Genomic DNA, 12,002 nt, shown 5'->3' on the forward strand with positions numbered 1-12,002 from the left:
TGGTTCCCAAACAATACGTTGTTTTCATTTGCTGGCCTTTCCAAAATTTCTGCCTCCGGCGTATGTTTGCCATGAATCCAACAGAAAGGTGTGCTTCCTCTTTGTCCACTCCATGACAGTGACCTGATCCCAGCCAAGTGCATGATGCTAACAATGGAAGGTGGTGTGAGGTAAGATCCCTCTTCTCAAATAACTTATAATCCAGTTGAAGAGACAAGCTGCACGTGGAAAAGATAAGTAATAATTCTTGACAAGCCGAGTGGATGGAACTGAAGAGCTCTGTGCCAGGACAACGCGTGGCAGGGCACCACTGACTCGTCTCTTCCACCCTAACAGCAATATCCCTGCAGTGCAACACTCACAGGTTGCGCTCTCACATGTACCAATTCTGAGATTATTCTCAAACGTTTCAGGGCAGTCTCAGGGCCCTGGCCTGGGGATTAGAGAGGGCAGAGGCATAGACACTATTGGGTAACTAACTCAACAGTATCCCCAACCCCCCTTGTCTCTTGCTACTTCTATCTAAGGCAGCTGGAAAACCATGTACTCTCCCAGTCTCCTGCATGAGATGAGGCCCAGGGTGAGACCTTCAGTACTATTCATTCCCAGGCCTCCTGTGAACCACAAAGGGCCCTATGTTTTAGGGTACTATTTGTTGGTCATTCTGTCAACTGTGGCTAAAAGCACCTGAATGGGTGCAAGAGAAAAACACATCACTGAGGAGCAGAAGAGAAGGCATGTCAAGGTCACCCTGGAGCCCTCCGGAGGCACCAGGCAGCTCTGGGTAGGGATTAGCTGAAAGGACAGTGTCCCAAAGGGCAAGGGGTGCTTTTCCTGGAAAAGGAGCTCAAGGGGCTGGTCAAAATGCCAAGGGATCAAAAGGGCCTGTGCAAGGTGAACTTGAAGTAGAGTGCGGGAGGGAGAATGGGGAAATACGAGAAGATGATCATCGGAGGAGAGAGGCCAGGGATCTAAAGCCAAACGCACTCCCTCACTTGTTTCAGTGGGCAATGCTTCCGTGTGCCAATATGTCACACTGTGCATAATTGTCTTTCTCTAATGCATTTTTTCTTTGTGTGCATATGTTTTCTTTTCATGTTCCTTCCTCCTTATCTGGAGTGGGCAGGTATTCAACAGCTTTCCTCACATCACCCAGTTCCCCTGAGGTTCTAGGAATCTTCAAATGAGAACCTCCCCTCTCCCCAGCCACCCCAGGCTGCCGTAGCCTCCTCCACCGATAACCTTTCATAATATCTGCTGAGCCCTCACAATAGGCACAGTGTCATTACCTCGGTTTGTCATTTGATAGATCAAATCCATACCACCTGGGGCTGCAAAACTGAAAACAGATAGCCCAGTCCCTAGCCAAAGAAAGCTTAAGGCAAACTAGAACATTGCAGGAAACAGAGTCTATTTTTAGGAGTTGTCTGGTTGCCCAGAACAAAGCTCCACTTAATGTTAAAATAGCATAGAATAAGGTAGAAGACTGTGCCTTCCTTGAGATTCTTCTAAAATACCCTGATTTCTGAAACCTGCTCCTGAACCCCCTTGTCATCTGACCAGCTCTTCTTCCTTCCATTCCCTGCTGGGAGGCAAGATGTCTTCAGTCGGCTGGTGTGACCTTCCTGTCTTGATTTCTTGGGCATGTTATAGAGTTTGTAAAGTGCTGATGTGATCTCTTATTGGGAGAGGACTGGGTTTCCATGACTCATGCCCTTCCTAGGGCTAAGGGCTCTGTGCATTCAGTGGGGTCCTTGCCTGGTAACTTGGTGCAAATGAAAGGGCTGTGTGACGTACCTCTCAGGTGGTGACCTCTGCTGCTCCTGGCTAAACCCTAGGTAGCCTTTAACACATGGTGGGCCCTGCTCTAAGTACTTACCTACATCAATAAAGTTTATGTTTGTAAAATGGCATAGTAATGTATGACTTGAGAGACCTTGAGATGTGCATTGTGAGGGAGAAATATGAATGGAATGTGAATGGAATGGTCAAATAGACACACTGGGAGGCCATGTAGGGGCAAACTCTCACATGAAACAGGACAGAAATACAGCAGTCCTTCCCTACCCCACCCGCCACGCATCTGTCTTTTCCTGCATTGATAGCAATTTGCTGGGGTGGGGAGGGAGCCCGAACTTCCATAAAGTGTAACTGACAGGCAAATATAAGAAAAGATGGGACTGTGAGAGCCATGGATTTTTCTTGAATTCCACCCTGCATTTCTGAATAATCTTTGGAGTGTGTGTGTGTGTGTGTGTGTCTCTCGTGAAGACCAGGACTTGGAGGAGGAAGTGAGAGGAGAGTGGTGTAAAGAGGTTTGGGCCTCAGAAAACCAGGTTTGGTCCTGGATCTTGCTACACAGGAAGTGGCTTTGGAGAAGTCACCAGATCTTTCTGAGTCTCTTTCTTCCACAGTGAAGTGAGTGGTTGGAGAGACATCTCTGGGTTCCCGGCAATGTTGGTCTTCTGCTACCTGCCAGCAAATAAACACCAAGGTGGAAATGGGTTCACACCTCAGCTTCACTGGGACCGAGACTTGCCTTTGATTCCTAAGGCTTCTAGAGCTCATCTTGTCTGTTCCTTCTGAGAGTTGTTAGGGGAAGGACACAGCATGGCACCATAGTAGACTGAGCCAAGAAGAAGCTGTGGGGGCTCTACAGAGGGGCTGGGAAGAGACAGTGGGGTGGGTGCTGAGCTCCTCTGCACCTCTTCCCCCCTCCTTCTCTATGCGTTAAGTGGCCCATCTTTTGGGTACATGGCACCATGTGGGAATGTGGGCCCTCACATGGATCCCGCAGAGTTCCACAGGCTCACAGACAAGTTCAAACCACAAACAATCATCACAGCCACAGAATAGAAGACAATGACCATGGGCCTCCAACTTTGCTAATTCTTTGAGGGCTACAGACTGCTTTGAAGAGCCAATGAAAGTAATATCTTCTTCCCCCCCAAATCTTGTTTTACCCACACAACATGGCATATAGTTTCAGGAGGTCTAGGGATCCCCCTCGTAAGGACCCATAGAGCTTCAGAATGAATCCCTGCTGTGAGCCCTGAGCCTGGGGCGAGTACACAGGTGTTATTTATGTCCCACAGGCTGAAACTGCACTGTAGATTTCAGACTGGATAATAAGGGGGAGAAAATTAAATCTTAATCAGGTTCTAGGAGAATATTTTCAAATCAGTATCTCTCTTGATAGTTTCTAGAATTTGTGAGCAAAATCAAAACCAAGGTAATAGCAATAACCGTACTGAGCTGACAATAATACATTATACAAAGCAAGTTCTTGTAAACTTTAGAAACAGGAAATACTTGTCATGGTTACTACACTAGTACTTTGCCTATTCAGTGTGGGCTTCAAAGTGCACAGCAGCGATCATTCGGCTACTGGAAAATCTGAACATAAACATAAATATTAGGCAGGTCATCTGCCTCAGGTGTTTGTCACCAAAAAATGAGAAGAAAGGGCAGGTTTGGGGCTTGCTGATTCCTTATATCCTATCTCCTCTCATAAGTTGGGAGGACAGTTATAGGTCCTCAGGCCGCCTAATCAGCAGAAAATGACACCCCTAGGAGGGAGGGGATGATGACCTAGCAGGCAAAAATGGCCACCTGATTAGATTAGGGACAGCTTCTTCGTTCAGCACAAGAAACAACATCTCCTGAGATGTTGAGATTCCTGAGAGAGAACATAGTGAGTGTTGTTCAACTTGGTGCAAGGCACACAGCTCAAAAATCACGACAAATAAGCAGCCAGCCATCCAATTTGACCTCGGCCCAATATACCTTTGGCAACATATGTAGAACGGTTTTGTCACTTCAGGCCACTTCTCTCTTCCAGCCTTTATTGAGATCTTGCTCTCCTACCTGAAAAACTGCTTCAGTGACTACGCAGCTCCCACTGAGCTAAAACTCTCACTCATCACTAATGTGGTGCCTGGTTTGCCTGGGTCTTCTTTAGATCTAAACCAAAGCCTTGTGTTCTCTTTTGAGCAGAGGGAGAGAAGCATCTTTTGTTCTAATCATGAACAATTGAGGTGGTTTTTTTTTTTTTTTTTTTTTTTTGGCCGGGGCTGGGCTTGAACCCGCCACCTCCAGCATATGGGACCGGCGCCCTACCCGTTGAGCCACAGGCGCCGCCCAAGGTGGTTTTTTTTTTGAAGTTCAACCAGGGCTGGGTTTGAACCCACCACCTCTGGCATATGGGACCGGTGCCCTACTCCTTCGAGCCACAGTTACAAGTATGTGCCCCTCAGAAGACATGAGCATGACTATGTGTCTGTAGCCAGGCACCAGGCACTGAAAGTGAGGATGTCCAGTTTACTTTGGGCCCAGAGTTGTACAGTAGCAATGTGAATGTAAGGGTCAAGTTTCAAACTACCTATACTTTTAAGATGAAGGTGTAGGAGACACCAGAAAAGAAACACCTTGGTAATAAGGGAATGGGGAAGAATATCTGGGTAATAAGGGATTGGTCCCTCGTTAAAAGGCATGAGACCACACGAGCACATACATCATTGCTTGGCAGTCTCCATACCTGTGGTACAAATAGCCACAGGATCACGTCTATAAAGAGCCTCAGGAGAAGATAGTTGGGCCTCCTCCTACTGAGATCACTGCAGCACCTTTGAGGTGCTCCGGCGCCTCGGACCTGACTGAGACTGTGGGCTCCCTGGCACCCATGGGGAGCGATACCACGAGTGAAAATGTACAGCAGTCAACGTCCTGGCAGTTTGATGGGCCGGGGTCGGCGACCTAGAGGCCCAGCTCCGACATGAAGGGAGTCAAAGGCAGGGTGGAACATGGAGGGGACCATGGTGCAGATTTGGCCAGAAAGTCAGGGACCCCTTTGGATGGATCCATTAAAATAAACTTGCCCCTTAGAGGTGGAAGGAAACATAATGGTTCACAAAGGAGTTTCTGGGAAGCTGAAGTTGGCAGAGAAATCCTTTGAGAACCAAGTAGGAAAGAAAATGTTTGGGATTCAATGTTGTGATGTGAGCAAGGAAAGCACACACACACACACACACGCACACGCACACGCACGCACACACACGCACACACACGCTGAACTAATATTTGTGCCTATGGTGGCTTGAAAATTCACAGTCGTTACTCCTCAGAATGATTGATCAGAAAATGCAATTCTGTCTCTGGAACTGATCTAGTCCTACTTACGAGCCCCTAGTCACAGGCATAGATTTTGGGGGAGGGATGGACAAGAGCAAATGTTCTCTCCGGCTAAGCCTGCTCTGCCCCGATTCTCTGGCCCTGGTCTAGGGAGTATGACCCTCTTCAGAGCTGCCTGCTTGCCCCAGCCCTCTGCAAGGTGGCACGTGAGCTGCCCACAGCAGCGGGTGGAGAGGTGGCTAGTACCCGTGTCCTGAAAGGGAAGCAGACAAAGCCCTTCTTCCATCCTCTCGGTTTCCCTCAGCTTGTTCCAACACAACCCAAGTGTCCGTCTGTGCCCAGACTCTGTCTCTGTCACTTTGCTCACCTCCGCATCTCCAAGGGCAGAGGACTGGGCCCAGGGGTCCACACCCTCACACACTCTGGCTTTCTGACCATGCAGAGATAATGCCCTGATCAAAGAAGAAGAAAGAAATTTAGAAAACTCCTTTCTCAAGAAAACGTGACTTTAAAGAAGGTTGTCCTGCTTTTACAAATACAAACACTTGTTTCTTTTCATCTCTAGCACAGCACAACCGCATGCCATCACGGTCCATCGGAGGACCCCGCCCCGCCCCTGTTTCTATCACAGTACAACCTCCGCTGCCATCTCCACTTCACCCCCCAGCTGACCCTGAGCTAGTCGGAAGGTCTCAGCGGCAGAAATGAAAAAAACAATTTTTTTCTCCTAATAATTCCCTGTGTACTTTGTTGGCAGCTATATACATTTTCTAGGGCTGCAAATGACCACAAACTGAGTGATTTAAAACACTACACATTTATCCTCTCAGTTCTGGAGGCCAGACATCTAAAATCCATGTGTCCCCAGGCCACGCTCCTCCAGAGGCTCTGAGTCCTCCCTTGCCTCTTCCCATTTCCGGGGCTCCTGGCAGTTTTTGTCATTCCGTGACCTGTCGGTATATCGCTCAGTCTCCACCTGTGTCCCCAGGCGGTCTTCCCTCCATGATCTCCCTGTGTGTCCTGTCTTTATAAGGACACCAGCCACTGGTTTAGGGCCCCTCTGATCCAGTATGAACTCATCTTAACTAATTATATCTGCAAAGACCTTATTATTTAAGAACACATTTTGAAATTCCAGGTGAACATAAATGTGGGGGACACCATTCAACCCTCCATAGCCTCCCATCCCTTTCCAGCCTGTCCTGCTGGCCCCCTGCCCTGCAGTCTCCAGTTTGCCATCCACACGCAGCAGTGAAATTTGTCACTTGATTGGGTGGTGTGGACGTACTGTTTCTAACAGTTCGAAGTGATTTTCAGTGGCAAGAGCTTATAGGGAGGCTCTTTCCTGGAGGTTATGGCTACTTCTCTGATGAGCAAAGTCTGTCTGGACAGTGGAATTCAGTGCAGCCCAGAGACTATTTCTTGTTACTACCTCTGTCACTAGCCCAGCCCTCTAGACCTTGTGTTCAGCACCACCCCCATCAGAATGTTCTTATGAAGACCAAACCATGCCTGAACTGACCATTCTCCCATCAGCCTGTGGAGAGGTGGGGAAAGGGGAGTTCCTTAAGGATGTTGTCAGATTTAGACCTTGAGCTAGAAATGTAAAAGATAAAGAAATTTCAAAGATACTCATGATGGTTATTTTCCCACCCAACCCCATCAGTTTGATGGTAAATGTGAAAGCACTTGTTTTTAAACCACGACTTTAAAAAAAAAAATGCCCCAAATCTCAAGGCAGTATCAAAATACCTGTGCTGACTCAGAAAGATAATTTTCAAGCATCAGCAGAAACGGGAACTTACAGAATTTGCAATTTTCTCTCCTGCCCGGCTCCCACCCTCACCCCAGTTCTGCACACATGGTGGAGGCAGACAATTGCCGGGGTGGGGGAACACGAATGTTCACGTTTCTCTCTCTCTCTCTCTCTCTCTCTCTCTCTCTCTCTCTCTCCTTTTTGACTAGATTTCATTCAGTTCAACGAATACTGACGGGCAATGTGTTTGTTCTGTGCCTTCCAAGGTGAATCAGGCTCAGCATCTGTCCCCACGTAGTTCACAGAATGTAGTTCACAGAACGACACTCTGGCTGGGCAAACAAATAATTATACTATACATGGAAACACCATGCTACAGAGAAGGTCCTTCTACTTCAGGGAACAGAGAAGGGGCAAGTGTATCAGGAAAAAGTACAGAATTGATTTATTTGTGGGCTACACATTTCCATTCATTAATTCCCTCATTTCCTCTAATCAACAAATACTTGTGGAAATCCCTTACGTTTCAGGCCTTGTTTTAGCTCCTGGGGAAAGAACATCACAGCCAGAGTCTCTGTTTTCTTGAACCTTACATTCTGGGCTGGGAGGTGTTCGACGCTTAGATGTTCTGTGAGGAGCGATCATTGGCAGTCTAAGCAGAAAGCCAGGGCAACGGTCTAGATAAAACCGTGAAGCCTGGGCTACAATGGTGCCTGAGAGGGGGTTCAACTGTGTCCTCAAAAAGATACGTTCAGTCCTAACCCCTGGTACCTGTGAATGTGACCCTTTTTGGAAATGGGGATGAGTTTATCCTGGATCAGCGTGGGCCCTGACCCAAGACTGGTATCTTTATAAGAAGAGGGAAATCTGAACACAGAGACAAGGAGAGGGAGCCCCTGTGACGACGGTGGCAGAGACGGGGGAGATGCAGCTTGAGCCCAGGAGTGCCCAAGACAGCCAGCAGCCACCAGAAGCCCGAGGGAGGCACAAAACAGTTTGTCGCTCAAGCCTCCAGAAAAATTCAACCCTGCCAACACCTGGATGGCAGACTGCAGATCTTCAGAACTGTGAGAGAGCAAATGCCAGCTGCTGAAGGCACCCAGACTGTGGTGAGTTGTCATGGCAGCTCTTGAAAACGAATGCAGAGAGAATGATTTTGATTCAGGAGACACTTGTAGGATTGGAATTGACAGGTCCTGGGGACCGGTCAGACACTGGGGGCGAAGACTAGGAATGCAGCAAGACCCTCTCACAGGGCTCCAGCTCACGCCGTCGGCCTGTAAATGAGATCTCGGAGGGCCTGAGGCTGCTTGCTGCAATACTCAGTACACTAAATAAGAGCTTAATCAGCGCGTGTTAGCTCAGCTCTCAGCTCTAGGGCTGTAACGAGCCACTATACAATTCAGTCCTTTGTATGAAAGTTCTACACCTCTGGTCCCCAGTCCCCAGCTGGTACCAGTCTGTGACCTGTTAGAGACAGGCCACACAGAAGGAGGTGAGCTGGGGTGAGGGAGCACAGCTTCATTGGTATTTATAGCCGCTCCCCATAGCTTACTTCATGGCCTGATCAGAGTTCTGGGCTCCCACTGATTCTGCATTATGTTGAGTTGTATAATTATTTTATTAAATATTACGATGTAATAATAAGAGAAATAAAGTACACAATAAATGTAATGCACTTGAATGATCCCCAAACCATCCCCCCCAACCCCAGCCCATAGAAAGATTGTCTTCCTGAAGCAGATCCCTGGTGCCAAAAAGGTTGGAGACCACTGGCCATTGGGGTTGATTTGGGGGAAGATGACGGCAGTGTGTCCAGTGCTCCCAGGAGGTCCTGAGTTGGTTCAGGATGGAAACAGTAGAAAGGCTGCTTCTCTTGTGTCTCTGGGCACAGTGGCCTGGGGAGGTGCACTAGGCCCCACGGTTGCTGTGTGGTGTGACAGGCTTCACAGTTCATTTCCCTCTCCGTGTCACCACGGGTCATATTCTGAGCTCTGTTCCTCCATCATGAGACAGACGGAAGCATCTCTAAGTACCAACGTGGAAGTGCTTCTGCTCCCAGCAGATGTGGGATGCCCCCTCCCCAGCAGCCTGCCAAGTGTCCCCAGCCTCTGCTTCTCTTAAGGACCACACCTGCGGTCCCTGAGATCAGTGTGATTGGTCCTTCAGATCAGCCAAGGACCAACTGGCTTCTCTGCTGTCTCCTTTCTTGGAGGTACAGAGGCCTGAAGGATCTGGCCATGGGGAACTAGGCCTTGTGACAGGGCCTGCGGGTACAATCTTAGCACATAGCACGTCAAGAAGATAAGAACTTTGAAGTACCACAGAAAACTAGAGCTCATCCAAGCCTTTTTGCAAAGAAGATATTCAAAATCTAGGAAGGTAGATGACATTGGAGGAGCCCAGGAGAAGGCGGCTGCAGTTTTTCTCCTGTTTTTTTTTTTTTTTTTCTGCCTTCCCCTACCCTTGCCCCTCTCAATTACGGTAACCGAGGAGAGAAACCGGGCATGAGGGAGCAGTCTGAGGGGTGGATGTGATTTGCTGCCCAGGCTTGGGGCCTCTCCCGCTGCATTGCACATTTGACTTTTTCCAAGTTGAAACTGTTTACATGTTTTCAAGCCGATCCTCTGAGTTTCTGGGTCCTGTGAAAGGGTTAGCATGGTAACAATTACGAAGGCCAGGTTGGACGTGGGATTAGCAGCTCAGAACTGTCCTGCCCATCTTTAATCTCTGTGCTGCCCGCTCCAACCCCTGAGAGCACAAGAGTTACTGGGGGAAAGCCACTCAGAAATTGAGCTGGGGGATTGGAGATCACAGCGAGACCCTATTGGGGAGGGACACGCCTCGCTCCCCTCCCACTGCCTTGTCTTTGAGGGGCTGTTACACCATGTTTGCTTTTCATCTTGGATTTTCTTCTTGCTCTGTCCCCACTCAAGCAGATGGAGAGGTTATTCATTCCTCATTGCCTCTCCAAAGGGAGGAGTTGGAAGGGTGAAAAAGAGAGTCAGCCTGCATTCCAGACTCCCAGGCTCTTGGGCATCAAATGCTTAAGATCTTAGAGGAGTTTGCAGGATTTTCAGAACAGTTAGAAGATTTTTAAGAGGCCTGGTGCCCTTCCAAAAGTAGCAGACCACTTCCTAGCCTGCTTTTTTCGTCTTTATAGAGCTCATCGCCTGCTGATTTGTTACACTGCGTGTCTGGCTGCTTATTGTACATTCTCTGCACCAGAAAGAAAGCTTGCTGCAGGCTGGGGCTTGGCTTTGCTTCTTGGCACATAGAAAGGGCCTTACAAATAGTAAGTCTTCAATAAATATTTACTGGACAAACAAATGCTCTCTCTGAGCATTTTGACTAAGACTTGAAGGGAATCTGACTTTCCCCCTGACTGAGGGAGAAGTTATCTGGTCTGGGGGTGAAGGACAGGAAAGGGGGAGCTGGTGTCTCAGCCCCCCGCTTCCAGCACAGGGCTGCTGCCACAGAGGCAGCAAGAGCCCAGGGAGGACATGGCTATGTGACATCTGCATGACTCTGGTGTAGTATAGAAAGGCAGGGAGCCACCAGACCTGAGGCCACGTAAGTCAAGTGATCAACTCTCAGCAGTGACTTCAGTGAGCTGACAACCCAAGGACAGTGTGAGGGCATCTTGCCACAACCCTGAGGAACAGGGCATGAGACCTCCAAAAGATCCAGGTGGATGGTGCCTGCAGTCTGCAGAATGTGTGGCACTTAGGTAGAGCCATGGTAATACGTCTCCCACCTGAGCATGGGCTGAGCCACATTCCAGATACTTCTGTTTGTTCTGTTGTGCGGATGTTCCTCTATTCCTTCTGTTAAAGAGCAGTCAGAGGAACAGGACCATGTGGTTATATGTGAAGTAAATGAAGGATTTTGGACTAGTGATTTCTTTGGGGGCCAGGGGGAGGTATCCAAAGGTATTTTGAATGTATGAAAAATGTGGTGTGGTTTCTTTCCACTCCTTAGGTTAATGATAGGGCCCTCCCAGACTTTGGCTCTAACTTTCCTAATGTTATCATCTACATATCCCAAGTTCCAGCCAAACTGGAACATCCCTAACTGTCAGTCCCCTAACATGGATCCCCACGGAGCTGGCTGTTACTCTAACGCTCTAACAACCTTTCCTATCTCACAGCACATTTGAACCTGTAGTTAAATTCTGCAGCACACTTAAATTATGTTGATCAAAAAAAAAAAAAAAAAGAAAGAGTAAAAAAATACGTACTTACTGTGCTTTGAATTTCTTTTGAAAATCATTTAATTAATGATCTTTAAAAATTTTTGCAGCACACCAGTTGAAAATCACTACTCTAATAGGAGCCCTCTTGACAAGGGCTAATTACATCAGGAGCTCATCTGATCAGTAAAATCTAGGTAGGCCAGAGCCTCTTCTTGTAAACCTTTCTCGGCAATGGGATTCACTCACTATCTGGATATGGAAGTAATTAACCTACGCTCCTTTAAAATAGACATTAAAACTCAACATTTTCACAAACAGAGCAATTAGCTTGGGTCTGGGAGAAAGCATTGCGGTTGGAATCTTATCTGAATGCTCACAATGGCCAAGTCCAATCATTATTTGGTGGTCATGATTTTCTCCTGTCAACGTGTAATATCGTAAAAGAGCAAAGATGGTACCATTCAGACCTATGCCAGGTTATCTGAAGGGAAGGAATTCTCAAATCAGACTTTCAATAGCATCATTTTTAGCAATATTTTCTACTCATCAAATTGTTAGTATACAGTAGACCTACTCTGAAAAGTCCTTGCCAACCAGGTGGTAAACCTATCATCTATCATCTGGTGGGAAGTCACAGGCCAGCCTTGTTCTGCACATTTCCAAAGGACGAGGGGGGCAAGGCTGGGAGAATCTCCCCATCTCAGTGGTGATGCTGAAGACCCAGTGTGGTGGGGAATTTCTCATCCACCTACCCTGGGAACAGGCTCAGCTGTTGGTACATGGTTCTAACTAAAAAGGCCACGGGCCTGTTTTAAAAACTATTCATTGACTTAAATAGGTCTCTCTGTCTCTCTTACACAGACATGTACAAAATTCACAAGGTATGAGGTGAAAGCGGATATAGTGTCCCTGCTGTCCAGC

At 47.8% G+C, this 12,002-nt stretch overlaps 1 protein-coding gene across 2 annotated transcripts in view; it reads right to left on the reverse strand.

Annotated features, from left to right (window-relative positions):
- ALPK2 (alpha kinase 2) overlaps positions 1 to 12,002 on the reverse strand; it is a 119,409-nt gene that overhangs the window by 44,818 nt on the left and 62,589 nt on the right. The gene's annotated exons all lie outside the window — the stretch shown is intronic.

Source organism: Nycticebus coucang, chromosome 19 (genome assembly GCF_027406575.1).
Source record: "Nycticebus coucang isolate mNycCou1 chromosome 19, mNycCou1.pri, whole genome shotgun sequence".
NCBI lineage: Eukaryota > Metazoa > Chordata > Mammalia > Primates > Lorisidae > Nycticebus > Nycticebus coucang.